This window comes from Nicotiana attenuata, unplaced genomic scaffold (genome assembly GCF_001879085.1).
Source record: "Nicotiana attenuata strain UT unplaced genomic scaffold, NIATTr2, whole genome shotgun sequence".
Classification (NCBI taxonomy): domain Eukaryota; kingdom Viridiplantae; phylum Streptophyta; class Magnoliopsida; order Solanales; family Solanaceae; genus Nicotiana; species Nicotiana attenuata.
The window spans coordinates 290,238-301,375 of NW_017670841.1; the positions used below are offsets into that span (position 1 = coordinate 290,238).

General features: G+C 36.3%; 1 long non-coding RNA gene across 2 annotated transcripts; it reads left to right on the forward strand.

Annotated features, from left to right (window-relative positions):
• The first annotated feature begins 296 nt into the window (after positions 1-296).
• On the forward strand, positions 297-5,509 carry LOC109243811. 2 transcript variants are annotated; one of them, XR_002070632.1, is made up of 5 exons: positions 297-407; positions 494-534; positions 1,026-2,813; positions 2,902-3,016; positions 4,786-5,509. It is a non-coding gene; the product is annotated as an uncharacterized LOC109243811 (long non-coding RNA). The 2 variants fall into 2 exon arrangements; XR_002070631.1 differs by lacking the exon at positions 4,786-5,509 and having other exon boundaries at positions 2,902-3,256.
• The last annotated feature ends 5,629 nt before the right edge of the window (positions 5,510-11,138 follow it).

Consider the following 11,138-nt stretch of genomic DNA (forward strand, 5'->3'; position numbering starts at 1 on the left):
CCAACAACACTTGTCCTAATATTTTGGCGCAAAAATCCGGAAATTTAATTTGCGACCCATTCAGCCGGTCCATGAAAGTCAACTTTTTAAAGTTTGATCAGTTTTGGACTTCGTCTAAAATAGTCTAAAAATTATAAATTAAATAACTAATTGTTTTATTTATTTTCCGACCGATTCATTTGGAAATTGTTTTAAATTTTTTGTTATTGCTTTATACCAACGCGGTCGAAAATTATATTCTTTTTTTAATTTTATATTTGTTCCCGACCGATCGGTTAGAAATCTAATTTAAAACCCTCCCCCTACCCATTTCTTCTTTTCTCCTTCTCTTTCTCTTTTCTTCCTTTCTTTCTCTTCTCTTTCTCCTCCATCGTTGGCGACCGTGTTTGAGTGTCAATTTTCCTGCGGTATGAATTTCTCTTTCTCCCTTCTTCCTTTCTCGCAACTAGATTTGATTTTTTTAACCCAACTAATTAATTTTTTTTCTTTTCAGGGAGCAAATCCAGCGTTCGGGCGTGATTATTTTCCGGCAAGGTAAGTTTTTGTTTTCATCGTTTATCCGCCTTGAATCTTAACATATTTATTTAATTTTTTTGTTTTTTTTTGTTTATTGCAATTCAAGTAGAATCTTAATGTATTTTTTCTATGAATCTTAATATATTTGTTCTATATATTATTTGTAATTAGCTAGTTGTTTATTGCAATTCAAGTGGAATCTTAATATATTTGTTCTATTTTTGTTCTATGAATCTTAATATATTTGTTTTATATATTATTTGTAACTAGCTAGTTGTTCTCTATGGCTTTATAACTTACTTTATTTAGGGTGGACTAGTAATAATTAACCTCTAGACGTTGAATTTTCTGTATTCCTCTTCCTAGTATTATTATCTTGTTGTTACTGTAATGATATGTTATAATTATGTATTTCAGTCTCATATTACACTCTAATTTACTGTATTTTAATTGAGTTTGAGCGGGGTTCGGTAGTAATTTAGACTAATTGTGTGTTTTATGCCTTGTAGGAGTGATTTCGATCTATGTAGATGTTATGGAATGAATTCAAGCTATTCTGGAGCTTTTAAGTCTGAGTAAAAGACCAATGATTAAGTTGGAATCGTGTTCGGGGATCATTGGATAATAGTGCACTTTAAGTACGAAACGAAGAATCGAGCTGGCATACTGTGCATTGTCCAGTAAAATGCACATAAATTTTCGTTAAGAAATTCGTTTGGGCTCCATAATATATCATTGGAAAGCTATTTAAAAGGGCTGCAACTTTCAAGTTTTATATTTTCACAAATTCCGAAAGCCGCATCGCATGGGCCGCAGCGTGGTATACGGATGTTGCCTATTTTGCTCCAGCCTCGAAATTTTAAGGTTCCTGATCAACCCACTACCACACTGCATGGCGCGTCACTCCATACGGTTCGCCTGTGCAATTTGTACAGATCTATTTTCCTATTTCACGATGGAGAAGGTGTTTTCGTCTGGGCCCGACCCTACTTGGTATAAATACATGTAAAAATGTTATTTTTGTAACTTTTGACAGACTTTTGACCTAGAGAGAGCACAGAGCCGTCGTGGAAGCCGGGTTTCATCTTTTCTTCCACCAAACTTATTAATTTTTATGTTTCTTTGTATGATCAGTTATTTTGATACCATGTCTATGTGGAGTCCATATTGTGGAGGACCCCACTGGTGGAAAAATTGTCAAAATATTTTCGGGAGCAAGTTGTGCGCAAAATCTCAATCCTTTGTTAGAAATATTTATAATATATGTGGTGGTCAAGATGGCCATTGGGATGGTTGTCCTAATTCTTTTCATCCTTCTCTGAGCCCTTATTATGATCTTTCTAACAGTGTTTGTGAGTTTGATAGGGGAAATGAAGGGCAGGATATGGAGCGTGATGAATATATTAGGGATATTCTGAGGCAAGTAGCAGAGCAACAAGATGAACTCAAAAAAGATAAGAGAAGAATGAGGGAAACAATCACAAGAATGAAAGCTAATATGGAAGAATTGATTGAAGAGAGCGAGTTCCAACAAAAGGGAAATTTTGAAAAAAGTGGAGATTTTGAGCCAAACATGGCTAGCGGAACAAGCTGAAAAGTTGAAAACATATGAGGTTCAACATGAGGAAATTACTGAAGGGACGAGACACTTTATAGAAGGAAGAGCTGAACTGGGACAAGAGAATGAAAAACTTGGCATTGATATGCACTACTTGGGAGCTCAATGATTGCAAAGGTTGATGCGTCTAACGCCCAACAAAATAGTTCTGAGTTATGTGAAACTGAAAAGGAACTCATATGCTAAATTGAGGAGCTAAAACTGGAGAGTCAATCATTCGACCATACTTTTATTGATGATGTCCATGTTGATGAAAACACTCTAGAGTCATGTGAGGAAGTAGATAATATTATAGTTGGAGACTCTAGTGTGTGTAAATATGAGGATGTAAAGAGTAATACAATTCTAGAGTTAGGGCGTATTGGTCTTCATTCCATACACTTTTCAACATTGTGTTTAGATGATGACATGGAAACTGAATCATCTGAGCCTTTGGAGGATCCAATGGATGAGGAACGGGGTGCTTTCATTCTTGAATTTCTCGTGCCAGAGAGAAAAAATTACATACCTCATCCGAAGTCCAAGATGTATAGAATACGAAATTGGTTACTTGGCCCAATTACATTTGTACTACCACCCCGAGAGCATAGCAAAAAGCTTGAAACCAAATTAGGGGCTCAATTCACAAGTTCAAGGTAGAGACAAAAGTAGTTCAAGTCATGCCGCAACGATAAATCAGGTGCTTGTTGGGAGGCAACCCAGCTTTACTGCTTTCTTTATTGTTATTTATCTTATTATTATTGTAGTGTCTGTTTTTTCTTTTGTAGGATTATAAGCATAGGAAGCAAAGCCATTGGAAGAGTGCAAACGTCAGCTAGATGGTGTGAACTAAGTGTGGGGTGCCCACACAAAGGACCATGCCTGGAAGAAGTCTGAGTACCCGTGAGCCGCTATTGCTTCGGCCTTTGGCCTTTCAGGAAGTTTCTTGTCCACCTTCGTTATTGTTTGTTTTATTGGTGCATTGGGGACACTCCACTCTTTTAAGTGTGGAGTGGGAGAATTCCTTTAGATCATTAGTAGTATTATATTAGTATGTTAATTTCTTATTTTTTTAGCTTCTTATTTTTATTTTCGTAGTTGAGTAGTATTTTAGTAGCTCCTAAGAAAAATCGAGAAAAAAAAGTATAAAAACTGGACTTTTCCTGACGATAGATTTTCTAGACAGTTTTCTTGAGGGATTTAAGTCTAAAGAAAAAGGACAAAAAATTTTTTTTGGTAGGTAATGCAGTGATTCCCCCTTGGTTTTTCTTTGTGCCGTGATTCTTTTCCAAGGATTTTGTTTGAACCAGGTGTAGCTAATTTTATTTTTTAGGAATAAGATCCATTGTGTTGTGTTTTAAATTGAAGCAATATCTCTTGACTTTGTTATGCCTTGAGAATAGTGAGTACTTTGGCTGTGACGCTTAGGCTCAGTTTTTGACTCATGTAGAAGTACCTTAAATTGTATGATCTTAACTTTTCTTAACTGCTTTGACTAGAGTGTCTTGATGAGTCCAATTCGGAGTGAGTTATGTGCCATGTGTGTTGTTTTGTGCTTTGTATTTGATGTCTAGAACTTGTCCTGTGTGTTTGTAAAATGAAATAGTAGTTTTATTCAGTCTTGGAAGTGATATAGGCGTTTCTTTGTTGAGCCATATATATATTGTTATGTATCATAGTTAACCCCTTTGAGCATTTAATCCTATTTCTTTGGAAACTACATTACAAGCCTTACCCATTTGTTTGAATTGACCATTTATTTGAACCTATTAACCTCTCATGAGCACTTGAATTGTTATGAACTTTGTAAAAGTTAAAGTGTGTGATGGTTGGTTTGGATTTTTAGTGGAACTAATGAAATAAGGAGAAAGGTACACTGTTTTGAAAAAGTTAGAGCCACTTGAATTGAAAAAAGAAAAAAAATGATTGTATTGTTGTGAAAAATATTCTTTGATAGTCGTAACTCTTGATATAATTGTGCTTAAAAAAGTATGAAGTTAATATACATTGATGTGAAGGTGGAGTTATGATTTGACATAACTGTGGGGTTTTAAATGTTAAAGTGTATGTATTAAATCTAAATGTATCCTACCCGTCCCGGGGCCGACATTACAATCAATTAAAGTCCTACTTGATCCTAGACTGAATGAGATTGACTAGTTGAGTAGTACACTACGGGCAAGCCTATGGTGCATCTTTTGTGGCATATGAATGTTATTTTTGAGAGTGAGTGAATTCTTTCTATCTGGAGTTCCTAATTGTTCTTAAATTTTATTGTGTGTGGAACTACTCTCTTTTGTTGTGTGAGGGCACTTGATTCATGATGGAAATGTAATGTCATTGACCTCTATGTTAGAGTAAGTGAGTGAGTTGTGAATAATGCGTGGTACTTGTGAGTTTAAATCTTGAGGTGAAGAGGTTACACTTTTGTGCTTAGTCTATTTTAAATATTCTTGGTGTGATGAGTTGGGAGAATTGTTAAAAAAAGTCGTGTCTATATAAAGTGTAGTTTGATTGCTCGAGGACGAGGAATGGTTTAAGTGTGGGGTGTTGATGATAAGCTATAATTACGTATTTTAGTCTCTTATTACACTCTAATTTACTACACTTTAATTAAGTTTGAGCGTTAATCGCTAGTGTTTTGCACTAATTGTGTGTTTTATGCCTTGTAGGAGCGATTCTGATCTATGTAGATGTTATGGAGTGAATCAAGCTATTCCATAGCTTTGAAATCTGAGTAAAAGCCCAATGATTAAGTTGGGATTGTGTTTGGGGATCAACGGATGATAGTGCACTTTAAGAACGAAACGAAGAATCGAGCAGACATACTGCGCATTGTCTAGTAAAATGCGCATAACCTTTCGCTCAAAAATCCATTTGGGCTCTACAATATATCGTGGTAAAGCTATTTAAAAAATCTACAACTTTCATGTTTTATATTTTCTCAAATTCCCACAGCTGCGGTGCGTGTGGCGTCGCGTAGCGCACCGTGGCTGCCTATTTTGCTCTTGCCTCGAAATTGCAAGGTTCCTGATAAACCCCACTACCACACTGTGTTGTGCGTCGCCCCATGCGGTGCGCCTGTGCACTTTTTATAGAGTTATTTTTCTATTTCACGCGGGAGAAGGTATTTTCGTCTGGGCCTGATCCTACTTAGTATAAATACATGTAAAAATGTTATTTTTGTAACTTTTGACAGACTTTTGACCAAGGGAGAGCACAGAGCGGCCGTGGAGGCCGAGTTTCATCTTTTCTTCCGCCAAACTTATTTGTTTTTATGTTTCTTTGTATGATCAGTTATTTTGCTGCCATGTCTATGTGAAGTTAAACTTCACAACCTAGTGTTGTGGTTCTTTCATGACTATTGTTATTCGAATATTGATTTTGTTTTCTTGATTTATCATACTGGTTTATTTATCCAATCCTACGCTTAATGATTTGATTGCTTGATCACCAATTGAATACTATCTACGATTTTCCACTTTCTGTCACGGCCCAGACAAGATTGTCATTCATGTTATGTCTCCCTATCTCTATAGTTAATATGTGTTGAACTATATGAGTAGGGATGACTTCTCTAAGCTTGCATTAATTCTATTTTCCATTAGATATAAAAGAGTTAACCAAAGTTCTTGTACTATTTGATGCTTCTGGAAATTTAGTAGCTAAAGCGCCTTTTCCTGTCCAGTTATCCCACCAAAAACTACTACTTCCTGAGTTAACCTGCCGGATCATATGAATTTCAGCCTTTTGTCTAGCCTGAGTCACACTCTTCCAAAGATGAGAATCTCCCAATGCTCATTTCTTAGTAGTTGGGTGAGCCCTAACACAGTATTTTTATTTCAAGAATGTTGCCAGTAGAGAGGGCTTGGCCCTAAACCTCCACCATCTCTTAATTGCAAGAGCTTCACTGATGTATTCCATTCTTCTTATACCTATTCCCCATTCCTCTATCGGATAATACAAATTCTTCCATGAACTCCAATGATATTTCCTGGTGTCACCATTGGAACCCTAGAGGAAATCAACAAAGTGTTTTTCTAAAAGCTTGAAGGTTCCTTTTGGAGGAGATAAAGCGCTAAGGTTATAAGTTGGTAATGCTTCCAACACATGCTTGATGAGTATAATCCTTCCACCATATGAAAGTATCTTTCCTTGCCACCCATTTAGCATTTTCACAACCTTGTTAATCATGATGTCAAAATATTCTATCTTCTTTCCTCGGGCATCCCAAATAAATGAATGGAAAGTCCTTCTCCATAAATCCAGTACAAGCTCTCAGTCTGTTTATTCATGTTGCTGCAGTCCCGTGAGCAGTGAGAAAATGACTTTTGTTGCTATTGACTTGTTATCCAGAGCTTTGTTCGTATTTGCTGATTTGCTTCATGACCAACTCGATGGACTTTGTGTTGCCACTGCTGAATATGATAATATCATCTACATAGGCCAATTGATTAATTAGTGGAGCATTAGTAGGCATAGAAAATGGAACAAACTTTTCATTAGCATGTAAACTATTTAAGGATCTTGTTAGAGCTTCTGCAACAATTATAAAGAGAGAAGGTGATAAATGATCTCCCTGTTTAAGACCCTGTGAGGATGTGAAAAAACCAGCTCTTGAGCCATTAATGAGGAATGAATACCAAACTCTGGAGATAAGATTGAACACTATGTCAGACCATAAATCTGAGAAGCCAAACTTCTTCAAAACGTCAATGATAAAGGTCCATGACATTCTATCATAAGCCTTTACCATGTCAAGGTTCATTAAAATATTTCCTCCTTTATTAGTATGAGATGTAGACGGGATAATCTCCTGGGCCAATTGAACATTCTCTGTAATCAGTCTATCTTTTACAAAACTTCTTTGATTTTCAGAAATAATATCAAGAAGGATGGGATTAAGTCTACTAGCTAAAATTTTTGAAATGATTTTGTTGGTGAAATTAGAACTGACTAATGGTCTAAAGTTTGAAAATCTAGAAGGTACTTTTGGTTTTGGAATGAGAACCAACAAGTACTGGGAAAAAAAGTTAGGTGAGGTTTTTTCCTTTGAAAAAATTCTAAATATAGTCCTTAATTATCCTCTTTTATTATATCCCAATAATTTTTGGGAAAAAAATTCCGTTATTACCATCTGGTCCCGCTGTACTGTCTGGATTGAGGTTGAAAACTGCTTCTTTTATTTCCTCTTCCGTGGGTAGACTCGTTAATCTTTTGTTATGCTCCTCAAAAATACTTTGAGGAGTGCATTGCAGGATGGAGCTATTCATCATTAGCTTAGGAAGATTGAACAGCTGTTTGAAATGCTTCTCTGCTGCCTTACTATGTTCCTCTCCTTGAGTCCATCTTCCTTTGCTATTATTGATTCTTTGCACTTGTAATTTCCTTCTTTTGTCTCTCAGCATACTATGGAAATAGTTGGTGTTGCATCTCTTTCTTAAACATTTAATTTTTTTCTTTCTGTTTGAGGAGTTGATTCCTGCAAACTAGCCATTCACATATTCTGCATGCACTTTATTAATCTCAATCTCCTTGATCTGTTGGATATTATGTCGATTTCCTCTAAGGCTTGATCTTTTCTTCCCATTTGATAACTTGCTCATGAATGTCTCCCATTATCTTCCCTGGACCAATTAATGAGTCTTTTAGCAAGGATTAAAGCTTGGGTTGTAATCTCCAATAGGTGCCTTGAATTTGTGTGTTCCAAACTTCTTTCACAATATCCTTTAAATCATGGTGTTTGTCCAAGATTGAGGAACCTTAAAGTACTTGATGTTATTTTGATTGAATCAGAACACTTTATAACAATGGTTATGATCTGATCATGTTCTGATGAGTGTCTAACAATGTTACGTTGGAATTTTTGCCCTAAAATCATTGATAAACAATCTGGTCTAATCTCTTCCACACCATGTTTCTTGGTCTTCTATTATTACACCAAGTAAAATTGGGACCGGTGAAACCTAATATTGTGACTCCACAATTGTCCATACAATTAATATAAAGTCAAGACTTCTATACATTCTATGTGCCTTTCCTCTAGCTTCTTTCCTCGGATATCGCAATGACATGAAGTCCAGCACACCAAAGGGCATCAATAGTTTGGCTCATGATTTCTAAACTGTTCCAAGATCTTTTCTCTCTTCTGTAGTAACATTTAGCATATATTGTGTGATGAAAGATTCCCGAGTTATCGTGGCACTCAGTAAATTTGATGGTTATTATGTTGCTCCTCATCTTCCACAATGTCGATATAGGTGTGATTTCAGAAAACACATATCTGGCCATTGCATTTTGCATAGCAGAATGGCATCCTAAAATTTTCTATAACCTTCTATTTTATCTTTTATTACAAAAGGCTCAAAGATAGCTACAAACTGAGCTTTTGTTGATGTTAATGAGATTTTTGAGCCTATGAATGGCTTTCTTAGACCTAACCCCCTTATATTCCAAAGTTAATTTAATCATGGGAATTATAGGGGATAGTATCTCTTCTTTTGCTTCCTTTTTTGCCGGGAGCTGCATTGTTTCTTTGTCTTTTTCCTGTTTCCTGCTTCTGTTCTTCCTCTTCCTATGGTGAAAGAGGTTCTGGTCGTTGTCTTTTTTTTTAAATTTACTGTATGTATCGCCCTCGAGTTGCTATATGTATCTCCCTGCTTGTGTTTGTATGAACTTGCTGGATATGCTCTATATCTCCCTCTTTACTATTGACCTCATGATGATCTATCCTCTCATTCATTCCACTATGATGTTAATTCCCTCTTGTTCAATGATCAATTGGTAGATCAGATATGCTGTAGCATATACCACCATTAGTTCCTTCTTAGTAACATTCTGATAGTTGTTAATATTATTGTCTGTTCTACTTTCGAGTCTTCTTGATTTAATTTATTGGTTCATATTTCATTCATATCTCCCCACTAGTTTCAGCCACTACTCTTTATTGCAGGCCATCTCTGAGTTTCTGTCATGGTTCCCAGTTGTTCCCACTCGATTAAGTTGATTTTGTCCTTCTGTTGTAGTTTCATACAAGTCATGTTGAACTATCTTGAGGGTCTTTGTAGGATATTTTCTGCCACTTTCCTCGGATTGGAATGGCTTGAGAGAATTTTTTTTTTCTTTTTTGGCATTTTCTGATTTTTTCTTTTTCCTATTTTTGTTTCTTGTCCTTTCCCTAGCAGATGGTTTGTCATTATTTATACCTTCTATTTTCCTACTTTTTTCATCTTCAATAATCTTAATCTGGTCCTTGTTTGCATTGCTCTCCTTACTAGCCTTAACTGCACTTTCATTGTCTTCTTGCCCTTTCTTGTCCTCCTCTGTTTCATTTCCTTTATCAGAAATTTGCACCTTCATATCCTTTTGTTGGTTCTCATTTCCCATTGCCTTTTTTTCCTGTTGTTTTTCCCCTGCTACTTTCATCTTGTAGTTCATTGTTGCCCATCTCTTTTGGTACACTCTTTCCCTTGACATTCCCATCATCTTCTGGCTTTTTTTTTTTAATTTTCCTACATTGAGTTATCGAGTGTCCAAGGAGTTTAGAGTCCCTGCAGTACTTTGGAACATTCTTATACTCTAGCTTTTGTTTAAACCCTTTCAGCGGATTTTGTTGATCTTCAGATCCCACCCAAACAGAAGTAAGCTTTTGGCTTAGTAAGATCGACTTCAACCCTTACTTTAGCCATGCTTGGCCTAGTGCGATAATCTGTAGCTATGTCCATGGACAGGGGTGTTCCAATCGGGCCTACAATTTGCTTGATATAATTCCATGTGTGACAGTGAAAAGGAAGCTTTGGGAGTAATACCCACACTGGAACTATAAGGGAATCAACATCCGTCTTAAAGTCCGGAGTCCATTTTTCTAGCCACATAATTTGGCCCTCAATTTCGATAGAGCGCCTATACCATACTGATTTAAAGTCTTCTTCATTGGTAAAATCTAGAAATACAGTGTGAAAATCATATACACCTATTCTTACACTACCTTTTACAGATATCTTCTCAGCAAATTTGGATCGGATTTTTTCAATTTGAGGCCTTGTACGAAGAAATCTGCCGATATTTGTGAATCTACACTCTTCTGCCATAACCCCATAATAGTCATTGGATTTAAAAATAATCGCTGGCATCCCATTGTGAGTCGAGTAGCGAGCTTTAACGCTGGGCGCCATGGCGATTTGAGTTAGGGCTCATTGTTGATGGAGCTTTCACAGCCACTGCATAGTTTGACTTAGTTGTAATTTCTTCTTCCATGGTATTCTTCCCTGTTATGGTGTTCGTTGTCTCGGACAGACGCGCGGATTGGGCTCCGCCGGCGTCTCCATGAGACGGTGCGTGAGCACCAAACGCCCAAAGAGGGGAAAATGTTATTACCATTTGTGTATTAATGACTAGTTGTACGGAGAAAGTTTTCTGTTTGTAGTTAGAGAGAGGATTTCCTAGACATCAAATCACAAAACAATAGTATTCCACCTTTTAACTTTACGTAAACACCTTTTGGAATTATTGCATGGCAAGTAGACATTATTTATTGACTGAGATATCTGCCCACCAAAGCTTAAGCCTTATGAGAATATACAAAAATTACCTAGATCTCATGATTTTTTTTATATTTGATTGATCATTAGACCACACCCTTAAATATTTTATTCTTTTATATGCATTATCCATTTTATTAACCACTATATATATATGTACCGAAATAATAAAGAGGGAGTCAAAGCCTATACAAGAACTTTCCCTGCTATCACTGCTTGTGAAGCCCCCATTTCCATTTACGAATTATATCAGAGAGAATATACAAACCTCCGTACATATCAGACTTCATAGAAAAGCATTTCTCCCGTGTGCCTTTTATTGACTGAGATATATATCACATTTTGTAAGGGGGGGAAAATACACTAAAGTGGGTAAAGATGCAGTAAATAGTGCTGGATATATATACACATGAATATTGTTAGTGTACTCTTAGGGGTATTTTTGGTAAAGCAAAAATGGGTATCTTGCTAAGTAGTAATATATA